This window comes from Moschus berezovskii, chromosome 5, assembly GCF_049115385.1.
Source record: "Moschus berezovskii isolate FMDL1 chromosome 5, NW_MosBer_1.0, whole genome shotgun sequence".
Classification (NCBI taxonomy): domain Eukaryota; kingdom Metazoa; phylum Chordata; class Mammalia; order Artiodactyla; family Moschidae; genus Moschus; species Moschus berezovskii.
In genome coordinates, this window is record NC_142464.1 from 107385772 (window position 1) to 107400056 (window position 14285).

At 43.1% G+C, this 14285-nt stretch overlaps 1 protein-coding gene across 2 annotated transcripts in view; it reads right to left on the bottom strand.

Annotated features, from left to right (window-relative positions):
* Positions 1-13850, bottom strand: part of LOC129561627 (placenta-specific gene 8 protein) — a 33535-nt gene extending 19685 nt beyond the window's left edge. Inside the window, exon 1 of one of the 2 annotated variants that reach the window (XM_088836430.1) lies at positions 13698-13850. The gene's annotated coding sequence lies outside the window, so the exon portion shown is untranslated. Of the gene's footprint in view, positions 1-9707; positions 9865-13697 lie in introns of those variants that run through there. The other variant, XM_088836431.1, reaches the window with a different exon arrangement.
* Positions 13851-14285: the final 435 nt, after the last annotated feature.

Genomic DNA, 14285 nt, shown 5'->3' on the forward strand with positions numbered 1-14285 from the left:
TCGGACATGACTAAGCGACTGAACTGAACTGAACTGAGCACAGGACGCTCTTGCCTGGAAAATCCCACTGACGGAGGAGCCTGGTGGGCTGTAGTCCATGGGGTCGCTACGAGTCAGACATGACTGAGCGACTTCACTTTCACTTTTCACTTTCCACTTTCACACATTGGAGAAGGAAATGGCAACCCACTCCAGTGTTCTTGCCTGGAGAATCCCAGGGATGGGGGAGCCTGGTGGGCTTCCGTCTATGGGGTCACACAGAGTCGGACACGACTGAAGTGACTTAGCAGCAGCAGCAGCACAGGACGCCCCCCCCCCCAACTCCTACTTCAGACATCCATTGTACATCCATTGTTACCCGTGCTTCTTTTTAAAACATTTCTTTCATTTATTCATTTTTAAATTTTTTGGCTGTCCAGGGTCTTCATCACTGCACACGGGCTTTCTCAGGTTGCAACAAGTGGAAACTACTCTTCATTGGGCTGCACCGGCTTCTCATTGCGACGGCTTCCCTTGTTGAGGAGCACAGGCTCTAGGCACACAGGCTTCAGTAGTTTTGCAGCACATGGGCTCAGTAGTTGCTGCTCAAGGGCTATAGCGCCTGGGCTCAGTAGTTGTAGTGCACATCCCACAGCATGTGGAATCTTCCAAGACCAGGGATCAATCACATGTGCCTCTGCACTGGCAGGCAGACTTCCAATCCAGTGAACCACCAGGGAAGTCCTCACCTGTGCTTCTGATCAGGTAGATCAGAGGTTCCCATGATCCCCTCTTCAATTCCGTTAATTGGCTGAAGTGGCTCACAGAACTCAGTGAAACAGTTTTTTATCAGATTATTGATGTATTACAAAGGGTATTAAAGGATACAGATGGACAATCGGATGAAAAGATACCTAAGGGGAGCTTCAGAGCCTGTGGAGTTTGGGGTGCATCACTCTCCCAGCACGCAAACCCCAACCCTCTCTGAACTCTGTCCTTTTGGGGTTTTATGGAGGCTTCATGCATAGGCGTAATTGATGAAATCATTGGCCATTGGTGATTGAACTTAGTCTCCAAACCCTTCTCCCTTCCCTGCCTCGAAGTCTGGAAGGTAGGGCTGAACGTTCCACCCCTAGTAAATCCTAAAGGAAATCAACCCTGAATATTCATTAGAACTGATGCTGAAGCTGAAACTCCAATACTTTGGCCACCTGATGCGAAGAGCCGACTCATTGGAAAAGACCTTGATGCTGGGTAAGACTGAAGGCAGGAGGAGAAGGGGGTGGCAGAGGATGATATGGTTGGATGGCATCGCCAACTCAGTGGACACGAGTTTGAGCAAACTTCAGGAGACAGTGAATGATGGGGAAGCCTGGCACGCTGCAGTCCACGGGGATGTAAAGAGTAGACACGACTGAGCGACTGAACAACAGCAACAGCAGTCACAGGTTGGTTCCCCTGGCAACCAGCCCCCATCCTCAAGGGTTTTCCAAAAGTCGCTTCATTAGCATAAACTCTGTAGTTGAGAGGAGCTTGTTATGAATAACAAGACACCTTTGTCACTTTTATTACTCAATAAATTCCAAAGATTTTAGGAGCTCTGTACCCTGAACAGGAATGAAAGTCAAATATGTATAAACCACAGTATCACAGTCAAAAGTCAAAGTGTTAGTCCCTCAGTAGTGTCCAACTTTTTGCGACCCTGTGGACAGTAGCACACTAGGCTCCTCTGTCCATGGGATTCTATAGGCAAGAACACTGGAGTGGGTTCCCTATCCCTTCTCCAGGGGATCTTCCCAACCCCGGGCTCAAACCCAGGTCTCCCACATTGCAGGCAGATTCTTTACCATCTGAGCCACCAGGGAAATCCAAGAATGCTGGAGTCAGTAGCCTGTCCCTTCTCCAGGGATATGACAGTTATCCTCTCCAATCTTCCTGCATCCAAGTTGATCCTTCACTTGAAATTTACCTGAAGCCTTGTTAGGGGGCAAGCAAAGATAGCGTGCCCAAGCAAAACTTATTATGAAGTACATTTTGTTAGGTTTGTCCTAATTTCTTTCCATCCTGAGAGGCAGTGTGGTGTAATTAAACATTGATTTGATTAAAAAACCCATTTTTTAAATGTGAACCATTTTTAAAAGTCTTTATTGAATTTGTTAAAGTATTGTTTCTGTTTTATGTTTGGGGTTTTGGTCACAAGGCATATGGGATCTTAGCTCCCTCCCCAACCAGTGATCTCTCTTACACCCCCTGCATTGAAAGGCAAAGTCCTAACCATTGGACTGCCAGAAAGTCCCTGATTTGATTTGGAGTGAGGATGTGCTGTGCTTAGTCACTCAGTCATGTCTGGCTCTTTTCGATCCCATAGACTGTAGCCCACTAGGCTCTTCTGTCCATGGAATTCTCCAGGCCAGAATACTGGAGAGGGTAGCCTTTCCCTTCTCCAGGGGATCTTCCCAACCCAGGAATCGAACCGGGGTCTCCTGCACTGCAGGAAAATTATTTACCAGCTGAGCTACCAGGGAATACCCAGGAGTGAGAATATCTTTGCTCAAATTCCATTTTTCTAAACTGTGTGATCTTGGACTAGTCATTGATCTGCCTAGTCATTTAAATTTCCTCCTACTCATCTGTGAAATGGAAGTGGTTTCTGACCTATCCACCTCATGTGCTCATTGAGACTATTAAATAAGATAAAGTCCAAGGATGAATTTAATGAACAATTAAAAAAAAATCAGACTTGTATAACGAGGAGTGGCTAAAATGTACAAAAATGCAGCAAGGAAATTTCTTTTGATCATTTCCACAAATAATTCTTGGCAAAAGTGTCAGTTAATATTTGCTGAGATGCCACCCTATATCGGGCACTGTACTAGACTCACACTGTCCCCTTAGTGTACAATAGCCCCTGTTAAGTATGAACTATATTACCTTTACTGAGTTGATGAGGAAATGGAGGCTCTGAGACTTTAAGTAAATTGTGAAATTCAAACCCTTCTCCGGCTCACTCCACAGGCCCTGTTCCTCCCTTTGCCCTCAGCTAAAGAGTCTGCTCCTTCAGAGCACTGGCTGCATTGTGGCATTGTCACTGGTTTGTTGTGATCTCCTTGAGAACTGGGACCCTCTCTTCCCATTTATTCCTTTATCATCACATTCAGAGTTAGGCTCATCGAAGGTACTTTTCATTGTCTTCTTGAATTAAGTACTTATTATATGCTTAATTCACTCACAGTGTGTTAGACACTGAGATGTAATACATTTCCATTTCAGAATCAGGACAAAAGAAAAACACTAAAATTGAAAATATAGTGCTTCCAGATACTCAGGCAATATGATTATACTATTTGCTTTCTTGTATTGTTTTCCTCATAGGGCAGTTTCAAAAACAAGCAAATTACCTCAGTTGTTCTATATTACTTTATACTTTTTCTATTTCTTGAGTTAACTGGTTTCTTTTCTAGATTTCATTGCCCAGTCATGTCTGGCTGAGTTGGATAGTTGGGTAGTGCCTAAAAACAAAAAAAGGAGAGCAGTATATGACACAGGGCAACATCTTGGATATTTATCCACACAAGGGAAGGCATATCAACAATGATACGCCCAGGCTTCATCATCAATTCAGTTCTGTTGTTCAGTCGTGTCCGACTCCTTGTGACCCCATAGACTACAGCACGCCAAGCTTCTCTGGCCATCACCAACTCCTGGAGCTTGCTCAAACTCATGTCCATCGAGTTGGTGATGCCATCTAACCATCTCATCCTCTGTCATCCCCTTCTCCTCCTGCCTTCACTCTTTTCCCAGCATCAGGGTCTTTTCCAATGAGTCAGCTCTTCGCATCAGGTGGCCAAAGGATTGGAGTTTCAGCTTCAGCATCAGTCTTTCCAATGAATATTCAGGACTGATTTTCTTTAGGATTGACTGGTTGGATCTCCTTGCAGTCCAAGGGACTCTCAAGAGTCTTCTCCAACACCACAATTCAGAAGCATCAATTCTTCGGCGCTCAGCTTTCCTTATGGTCCAACACTCACACCCATACATTACTACTGGAGAAGCCACAGCTTTGACTAGATGGACCTTTGTCTGCAAAGTAATGTCTCTGCTTTTTAATATGCTGTCTAGGTTGGTCCTAGCTTTTCTTCCAAGAAGCAAGCATCTTTTAATTTCATGGCTGCAGTCACCATTTGCAGTGATTTTGGAGCCCAAGAAAAAGTCTGTCTCTGTTTGTATTGTTTCCCCATCTATTTGCCATGAGGTGATTGGACCAGATGCCATGATCTTAGTTTTTTGAATGTTGAGTTTTAAGCCGGCTTTTTCACTCTCCTCTTTCACTTTCATCAAGAGGTTCTTTAGTTCTTCTTTGCTTTCTGCCACAAAGGTGGTGTCATCTGCATATCTGAGGTTATTGATATTTCTCCCAGCAATCTTGATTCCAGCTTGTGCTTCATCCAGCCCGGCATTTCGCATAATGTACTCTGCATATAAGTTAAATAAGCAGAGTGACAGTATACAGCCCTGACATATTCCTTTCCAAGTTTGGAACCAGTCCATTGCTCCATGTCCGGTTCTAACTCTTGCTTCTTGACCTGTATACAGACTTTTCAGGAGGCAGGTAAGGTGGTCTGGCATTCCCATCTCTTTAATATTGTTGTGATCCACATAGTCAAAGGCTTTGGCGTAATCAATAAAGCAAAAGTAGATGTTTTTCTGGAACTTTCTTACTTTTTCTATGATCCAGTGGAGCTAATTGTAAATTAGCCAGATATATCACTATAAATTGTCCCCTGAGTCCTAGCAACAGTCTCATGTGAAGAATACTCTATTTTTGGATGAGGATAAAACGAGTTTATTTTATTTTTTAGATAGAAGAAGCTTTAAAATGTTCTTCTAAATGTTCATACCTGTTAGACATTTCTTCCATCAGAAATAGGTCTAGGTATTTCCCTTTCCATTGGTGAGTGTGGTATACAAACATATAATTTTCTAAACTTTAATTAAATGATTATAGTTACACAAAAAGAGGGCTTCCCAGGTGACTCAGTGATAAAGAACATGCCTGCCAGCGCAGGAGACATAAGAGACGTCGGTCGGTTCAGTCCCTGGGTCGGGAAGAGCCCCTGGAGGAGGGCATGGAAACCCACTCCAGTATTCTTGCCTGGAGAATCCCAAGGACAGAAGAGCCTTGTGGGCTACCATCCATGGAGTCACAAAGAGTCAGATACAACTGAGCAACTAAGCACAGCAACAGTAATAATTGTTATAGGCAAGGCTCATGGATAGATGCTAATTCTAGACTTCGAAAGTATGATGAGAAACAACACATTTACATGGTCTCAAAGTATCACCCCACAGACTTCTGACTAATTACAAAGGGAAAAATAGCAACTCTCCAGTGGATAAGCTGCTGCTGCTGCTGCTAAGTCACTTCAGTCGTGTCCGACTCTGTGTGACCCCATAGACGGAAGCCCACCAGGCTCCCCCGTCCCTGGGATTCTCCAGGCAAGAACACTGGAGTGGGTTGCCATTTCCTTCTCCAATGTGTGAAAGTGGAAAGTGAAAAGTGAAAGTGAAGTCGCTCAGTCGTCTCCGACCCTTAGCGACACCATGGACTGCAGCCCACCAGGCTCCTCCATCCATGGGATTTTCTAGGCAATAGTACTGGAGTGGCTTGCCATTGCCTTCTCCGAGTGGATAAGCTAGCAGACACTATCTTAGTCAAGTGACCAAAGTTAGTAATTATCAGTAATGGGACATACTGATGTGTTCCAGAAAGTGGAGACAATGCTATGACTGAATATATTAATAAATCTTATCTATGGAGTAGGGGTGACTAGAGCATGTCTAACCATGCAATAGGTAAAGAAACAGCAATCACTCATATTATTTAAGAAAGGGAAGTGTTTGATATTTTATGGCTCGGATAATGTTTAAAGTTCATCTGTGTTCAAATTTGATTATGGAGTGCTAGTATATTTATTTGATCCCTCATGGTCTTAGCTGATGTTGATGCTCTGTGAAATTGTTCCTGTGCTAGAGGAGAACATCAGGACCCAGTGTGAAGGACAATATGGATGAACCTTAAAGGCATTAAGTGAAAGTTACTCAGTCGTGTCCAACTCTTTGCGACCCCATGGTATACAATCCATGGAACTCTCCAGGCCAGAATACTGGAGTGGGTAGCCTTTCACTTCTCCAGGGGATCTTCCCAACACAGGGATCAAACCCAGGTCTCCTGCCTTGCAGGCGGATTTTTTACCAACTGAGCTATCATTACACTAAGTGAAATAAGTCAGACAGAGCAAGATACACACAGTATGATCTCGCTTATACCTGGAATCTAAGATAAGCAAACCAAACTATGTATATGGAGAGCAGCTTGGGGGTTGTCAGAGGTAAGGGGTGGGATGTGGGTGAAACGGGTGAAGTAATAACAAACTATACTATCTAGCAGTATAAATTTGCAGTTGTAAAATAAATAAGTCTTGGGAGGTGATATGCAACATGGTGACTATCATTACTAACATGTATTGCATATTTCAAAGTTTCTAAGAGAATAAATCTTAAAAGTTCTCATCTCAAGAAAAACACTTGTAACTGTGTGGTGATGGATGTTGATGATTTACCGTGATCATCATTTCACAGCATATACACGTCAAATCATTATGTTGTGCATGTGAAACTAATATAATGTTATATGTCAATTATATCTGTAACCCGCCCCCCGACCCCCAGAAACCCAAAACCCTGGTGTGAGTGCCAGGCCAGCTCACAGCTGACCAAAGTCCAGCCCAAGCACTCAAGTTCCAAGGTGGCAGGAGCTGCTTTCTCTTTCTCAGGATATGAATCGGACAACTGATAACACTTGGATAAGATAGATCTGTACATTAATTACTTGATAGCAGTTTGCCAACATCAATTTCCTGGTTTCGATATTTATACTATAGTTTGTAAAATATTAACCGGGAAAGCCAGGTGAGGGCTGTATGGGGACTCTGTGTGTTATTTTAAAAATATTTTATTGAGATATATTTTACACTCATTTTACATACAATCCAGTGGTATTTTTTTTTTTTTGGCCCCTGTGGAGCATGCGGGATCCTAGTTCCCCGACCAAGGATTGAACTTGCACACCCTGTCCCCTGTCATCCCCACCACAGTGGAAATGCAGAGTCTTCTTAACCACTGGACTGATTATTTTACATACTATAGAATTCACTCTTTCAAAATGGATATAGCTCAGCGATTTTAGCCTATTTATAGTTGCATAACCACCTCCGTAATCTAATTGTGAACTATGTTAGCGCACGTCCTCTGAAGAAAACCCGCTTCCATTATCAGTTGCTCTTCCTTTCCTCTTGCCTCCTCCAGCTCCAAACAACATCTAATGTGCTTTTTGTCTCTATTGCTTTGCTTATTCTAGTCATTTCATATAAATGGAATCAGAGAATATATGATCTTTTGTGACTGATGTCCTTTAGTTAGCATAATGTTTTCAAGGTTCAGTCTTGTCACAACATGTATTAGTACTTTTTTTAAACTGCTGAATAATATTCCATTATGTGGATAGACCATTTTGTGTTTATCCATTCATCAGTGAATGGATATTGAGGTTGTTTCTACTTTTTTTGTTACTATGAATAATGCTCCTATTACTATCTGCCTACCCCACAGGTTTTTGTGGAGACATGTATTTTCATTTCTCTTGGGCTTACCCAGTAGAATTGCTGGGTCAAAATGCTAACTTATGTTTAGCATTTTGGAAAGCAGCTATGCTCACCACTATACCATCAAAGCCATGCTTAGCATTTCCAACTACTTCAAACTATTTTCCAAAATGGTTGGGTTTTGTTTGCAATTTCTGTCATCGTGGCCAACATTTGTTATTGCTTGTCTTTCTATGTGTTACTTTGCAATACTTTTCATAAGTCTAGAATTATTTCCAAAAAATAAAAAACAGAGCATGAAAGAGAAGATGGAAAAAGGAAAGCTCCCATAGGACTTAGAGCAAAAAATACAAAAGCAATCTATCACAAAAGCTGTAAAAATATATATACCAAACCCTAGTATATGGTGTAAATATAGCTGTGATATTTCTGATCTCTGGTTGCTGTTCCCCCTTCTAATTCTTAGGAACCATCCTAAAGAATTTCTTTTTTTCATATGAAGCTCTATAAAATGCATTCAGAATAGGCGAAGCTTATTAAAATTTATTAGGTTTGTATTTTTTATATACATTAAGGTGGCTTTTTATTTTGGTTTTTTATTTTTTTTCAATGTGCCATAATGACTTTTTGCTGCTCTTTTACAATAAGAGACGCTAACCACTGTGGATCTCTCAGGAAGCAATGAGAAAGAAGGTTCTAGCAAATGAACAAAAAGCAGGGAGGGGTGGTGATGGTGGTGGGCGTGTGTTATTTGTGGGTCTCTTTGTGTAAGGAGGAGGCGTCTGTCTTCAAGGGCAGGCTCATCAGGCCAGGGAACAAGTGAACTTGCCTCTCTGCCTGGGCTCTGGCTCCTTTGCAGGGAGGAGGGTCGCGGGGGCCGTGACAAGGGCAGGACAGAGTGTGTCCGCGTTAGGCGGAACCATGTAATCAAACCATCACTGCGCATCGGCAGCCTCGGGATTGCCCTTTAGGGCTGAGAACTCGCTCGCCTGCATTTCCAGTGCCCGCGGGAGGTGTGGTCTCCGCGGGCAGGGAGGGCGGCGTGGGGCTCTCCCCTGGGTGACTGCTCGCCTCTCAGGATGGAGAGAGACCGCGGCGTGCCGTGTTCACAAGGCACCCACATTCGGCCTTCCAGGATGTGGGTTGTGCACCCGCCTTTCTCCTCTGCTGAGGCCCGACCTTGACCTTTTTGCCCCTGTGGCAGCCAACGGGGAGCCGGCGGGCAGGGTCAGAGGCGATCAGGACCAGGCTGGCTCCAGGCGGCTGCACCTTCGGGGCCGCGGGGAGGGTCGCGAGGCCAGGACCCGGGCTGGTCCCCGTCCCTGAGACAGAGGTTGGGGCCCCACTCCCTCCTGGTCCCCTGTTGCTCTGTCCGCAGGAGCCACCCAGCGTTACCAGGCATTTATTATACATTTTAAAAAGTTTTCATCAGATGAGTGGACTGATCAGCTCACTTCTGATCAGGAAATAAGACAGAAATACCATCACCAGCACCCTACTCCTGGCCTTGCTGGCTTTAGCACCCCTTAAGCGGGCTTCCCAGGTGGCAAGACTTTGGATAAGAACCTGCCTGCCAACACAGGAGACCCAGATTTGATCCCTAGGTAAGGAAGATTCCCCTGGAGGAGGGCATGGCAACCCACTCCAGCATTCTTGCCTGGAGAATCCCATGGATAGAGGAGCCAGGCAGGCTATGGCCCATGGGGTGGCAAAGAGTCATACAGGACTGAAGCAACTTCGCACAGCACACACAGAGGCTGACCTCAGATTCTGTTTCCTGCGCACATGTCATTTTTTTTTTTAATGACAAGAAGCAACCACAGCTTTCAAAACAAACTCCTTCTGTGGATTCATGACAAAGAAAGTAAACAAACTGCAGTCATGCCATTTCTGTTGCGCACTTTTTTTTTTTTTTTTAACAATAATTGTCTTGATTTTAGGGAAAGGAAGCTCCCAATCCTGCATGTAAGCTCTACCAGGGCAGGGAATATTTGTGGGCTTTGTTCGCTGAGGTATCTCCAAAGCTCAGTGGAGGGCCTGGCACACAGTAGGTGCTCATTAGCATACCTGGTACTAGTCTCAATGTGTAGTCCTGGCTACAACTGGAGTGCATCAGACACAGCCTAGTGCTCATCCCTGGAAACCGCTTAAGCAGTGGCAGTTCTTTCCCGAACTCCTTAGACTGCCAGGCAGCCCACATTCCAAACCTCAGTATTCACATGACAGAAACTGTCCTTTTGAGTGATGACTTCCCGTTTCTGGGGCCTGGGAAGAAGAGGCATTGCAGGAAATGCTTTTTTAAAAAAAAGTACGTTTGAACTTTCTTTTACCTTTCCTTTTCATCCTCAAATATCAGAACAAAACAACCAGGAAAGGCTATACAAAATGTTGTACATTTTCTCTCTTCAGCACAGAGAACCAAGCAGAGAGTGGGGTTGTCACTAGGCTACTGGTTGATAGATATTTTTAACTACCTTTGTAATTTTGTACATTGTCTGAAAAAAAGCTTTATTTTACAGTTAGCAGTCATTCCTTTTATAATCAAAGCAAGAAATACCCATTTTGGAAACAAAAAGAAAATTCAGTGACCAAAAAATAATGTATAGGTTTGCACCAATTATCCTATAGCTGTCTGAATGTTTTTCTCCTGAGACCCTAGCCAGTGCCTGGAAACAGTTGGCATTCATGAATTTCATGAAATTCAGGAAGGAATGAATGAATTGATATGCTTCCCATGATCTCTCTCAGGAAAAACACGTTTGTTTGACTGTCTCATGCTCAGTTGCTTCTGACTCTTTGTGACCTTGTGGACTGTAAGCCCACCAGGCTCCTCTGTCTATGGAATTTTCCAGGCAAGAATACTGGAGTGGGTTGCCATTTTCTCCTCCAAGGGACCTTCCCAACCCAGGGATTGAACCTGTGTCTCCTGTGTCTCCTGCTTTGCAGGTGGATTCTTTACCACTGAGCCATGGGGAAAACTTATGTTGTGATTTTTAATATAAGTATATGAATATTTCATTAAGCAGAGACTGGAGCATCCGCTGAGAGCATTTGAAGTCCACCAATGGTAATCTGAATATTTTGTCGCCAGCAGCTGTGTGCTGACTGCCAGTTAGTTTGTTGGAAAGTTTACCTCCTCAGTGTAGGGGCCTAAACAGTTTTTAGTTCCAAAGTCTAAGCTCTGCTTGGTTTCTGTTTCTTTCACTTCTTTTGACTTCCTCTTTCGAATATGAAAAATGGTGGGGCCCCAGGTGCACCTGTGGACTTATGTACAGTGAACCAAGTAGAGAGTGGGGGCCCCAGGAGGTTTCAAATTTCATTTCTCAGGAAGGTTTCCTATAGCAGTGGGGAAGCTTGCTCCATCCAGCCTGGCCCAGAGCAAACAGCAGTAAGAACCAGCATCCCAGATTTCTTTTTTGACCAATGTATCTTATTCTGAAAAAGATCTTGCATCTTCTCACATGAGAGTTCTTACTCAAGAACTTACTCAAGTTCTTACTCGACTCTCTGATAGTCATCAACTGGGAGAGGAAAAAAAAACACACTTACTTCTCTGAGGCTTAAATAGCATTTCACAACTCTAGGGATCCTTTAGGTTGCAATGAAATATAAAAGAAAAACAAACACAAAACATCCAAACAACTGCAAATCTCGTTGCTTCAGCCATTAAGTCCCTGACGGTGTTTGACTGCAACCCCTCAAGGTTAAAGATCAACAGCAACAGTTGAGGGCAAGATAACAAAAGACAACTTCCCCGAAATCACTTTAGTGCCTGGCAATGTTTCTAAGAATTTCTGGGACCTTGTCTATAAGCCTGTCTCCTCCGTTCAGTGGTCTTCAAAGCTTCAGTGCGTAAAAGCTGCTTGGAGAAGTTGTTTACGATGTAGATTCCTGGGCACTGTCTCCGGAGATTGTGATTTAGGTGGGCTGGGCTGGGGTCCAGGAATCTGACTGAGAACCCCCAGGCCTGCTGCCCCATCTGCCGTAGGGTGCTGTCATGTAGAGTAATGTAGCCCTTCTGCGTAGACCCACCTTGGTGAGAATTCGGAAAAAAAAAAACCTTCCTCTTCTCCAGGCAGATGCGGTCATGCCAGGGCCTCCAGCTGGTCAAGGAGCACAGGCTGAACTAGCCCCGCTCACCCCTGGGCTGCCAGCCGTGCATCTCAGGAGAATGGTCCGTCTGTGACTTTACCGGGGGTACTTTGTAACCCACATCTCTGGGCGTTTTTATTTCTCTTCTGTTAAGAATAACTGTAGGACTTCCCTGGTGGTCCAGTGGTTAAGAATCCACCTGTCAAAGTAAGGGACCCAGGTTTGATCCCTGGTCCAGGAAGAGCCCACATGCCAAGGGACAGCTAAGCCCATGTGGCAGCTATGGAAGCCTGCACACCCTAAGGCTCCTCAAGAGAAGCCACTGGAATGAGAAGCTCGTGTACCATGACTAGAGGTAGCCCCTGCTTGCCACAACTAGAGAAAACCTGTGCAGCAACAAAGACCCAGCCCAGCCACAAATAAATAAAAATTTAAAAAATAAAAAGAATAACCGCCGATATAGGGCTTCCCTGGTGGTCTGATGGTTAGGAATCCGCCTTCCAGTGCAAGTAACCTGTGTTTGATCCCTGATCAAGGAACTAAGATCCCACACGCCGCGGGGCAGAATGAGTGTGTGGGCCACAACTAAAGAAGCACATGCTCTGCAGCTACAGAGCCCATGCACTCCACACACAAGTCCATGCTCCACAACACAAGGAAGAGCCCGTGTGCTGCAGTGAAGACCCAGCAGAACCAAAAACAAAAACCAAGAATAACTGCAGACCAAACCCACTTTAGCAAACACCACTGGGTGCCCAATGTGTGAAGTGTCTGTGTTTGATTTAACAGGAGTTCAAGAGAGTCTATAGTTCCCTCTCCATGGTCAGCAGCTCTGCCTATCACTGAGTGACCACACGGTTGTTGCATTTCTTGCCAACTTTGATCCCACAGAGCAGAGTGAGTGATGAAAGAGTTGATGGGGGCCATTCAGAAAAAAAGGTAGAATGGAGGCAGGAGGAATTGAAATGAGGATCTTGGTGGAGAGGCTTGGAAGAGAGACTGGGACTCCTTTCTGCAGAAGACTCCTTTCATGGGATGACCTCAATGGCCAGAAACCTTGCAGGATTTGGTTCACCATTTAAACATCCTCATTTCACCCATTAATAGTCACAGTTAATCTTACACCTGTCTTTCCAGTCTTGGAACACGTCATCTTTCTAAGAACAGCCCCTTATCTTGAAAAGGATAGCCCCTTATCTTTCTAATAGTATTAATATACTACACTAATTGCATTAATATTAAACAATATATCGCTTCAATTTTCCTCTTCTTTCTGGTGTTTATCCATGTTAAATTTTTTTTTAAATTTTGATGGATGCATTTTCATCTCATAACTTCTCATTTTGAAAGCTCACAAATGTATAGTGAGAAATGGTCTCTTTACACATATAAATAAAGCACTCGAATTGAAGTTTGAAGCATTCTAGTCTGTTTTCCTTACTTTCTTACCAAAGATTCACATTCAAGGATTCTCAAACTTTATTCTCATTCGTTCATTGTTCTCATGATTTAGCTAAATCTACAAAATTCCATCTTCTGTTTTCAAGCAGAATAGTTTCAAAACCCAAGTTTCAAAAACCAAGCAAAATAATTACAAAATACAAAGACATTAGACCAGTACAAGTAAACATACCTATGTATGAAATAAACAGTGAAATTCATGACCCAGTTATAGACACAATGCCTAATATATGTTTCCTGCTGAAAGCAGTAGTTCATGATTCAAGACTGCCTTATGAAAAGTGTGGCATCTCACACATGCTTGGCACATGTTGAATACGACTTAATTTACTACAGTTAAAACAATTAGACAAGAAAACATTGGTCCTTCTGTTGAACCTCAAATAAAAATATTTCTCTATATTTGAGAAATAGAAACAAGGAAATCAAATACTTTTAAAGAGAACTTTCTTTTTTAAGTGCTGAGATAAGTTTTAAAGAAATGCTTCATTTCAAAGTACTTACAGTTAAGAAATAGGTTCTGGGCAGCTGTGTCTTGTGGCTTAGAGAATCTCACTAGAAGTGAAAGACGCAGGAAAGAAGTGTATTCAATTGCAGTTTGTTTTAGTCAAAGTACATATTCAGCGGTTTTTTATTGGCCAATGAAATCCAGGCAGAAGAATTTTCAAAGTATGTTTCTTTTTCCTTGAAACCGAAACTATTAAAAAAAAAAAAAGTGTTCCTTCTCCTATCTTTTATTAAGTACACTCATATATCTTTTTAAGGTAAAAACAGATTTGATTCATTATATAATTTGATTGATTTTACCTGCCTGGCAGAACTTAGCAATTTTTAAATTTTACCCTTTAACTCAATAAGATTTAGTGTGTATTTATTGCCATTTTTAAACTGGGGAGCTTAGGTAGTGTTAAGAGGAAACAAGCTATCGGGAATTCTGTGTCTAATCAGACACTGCTTTTTTTCTTCTGACTCTTTGGACTCATTTGTTTTCCCTTGTTGTTGTTGTTGTATGGATATGAGAGTTGGACTGTGAAGAAAGCTGATCCCCGAAGAATTGATGCTTTTGAACTGTGGTGTTGGAGAAGACTCTTG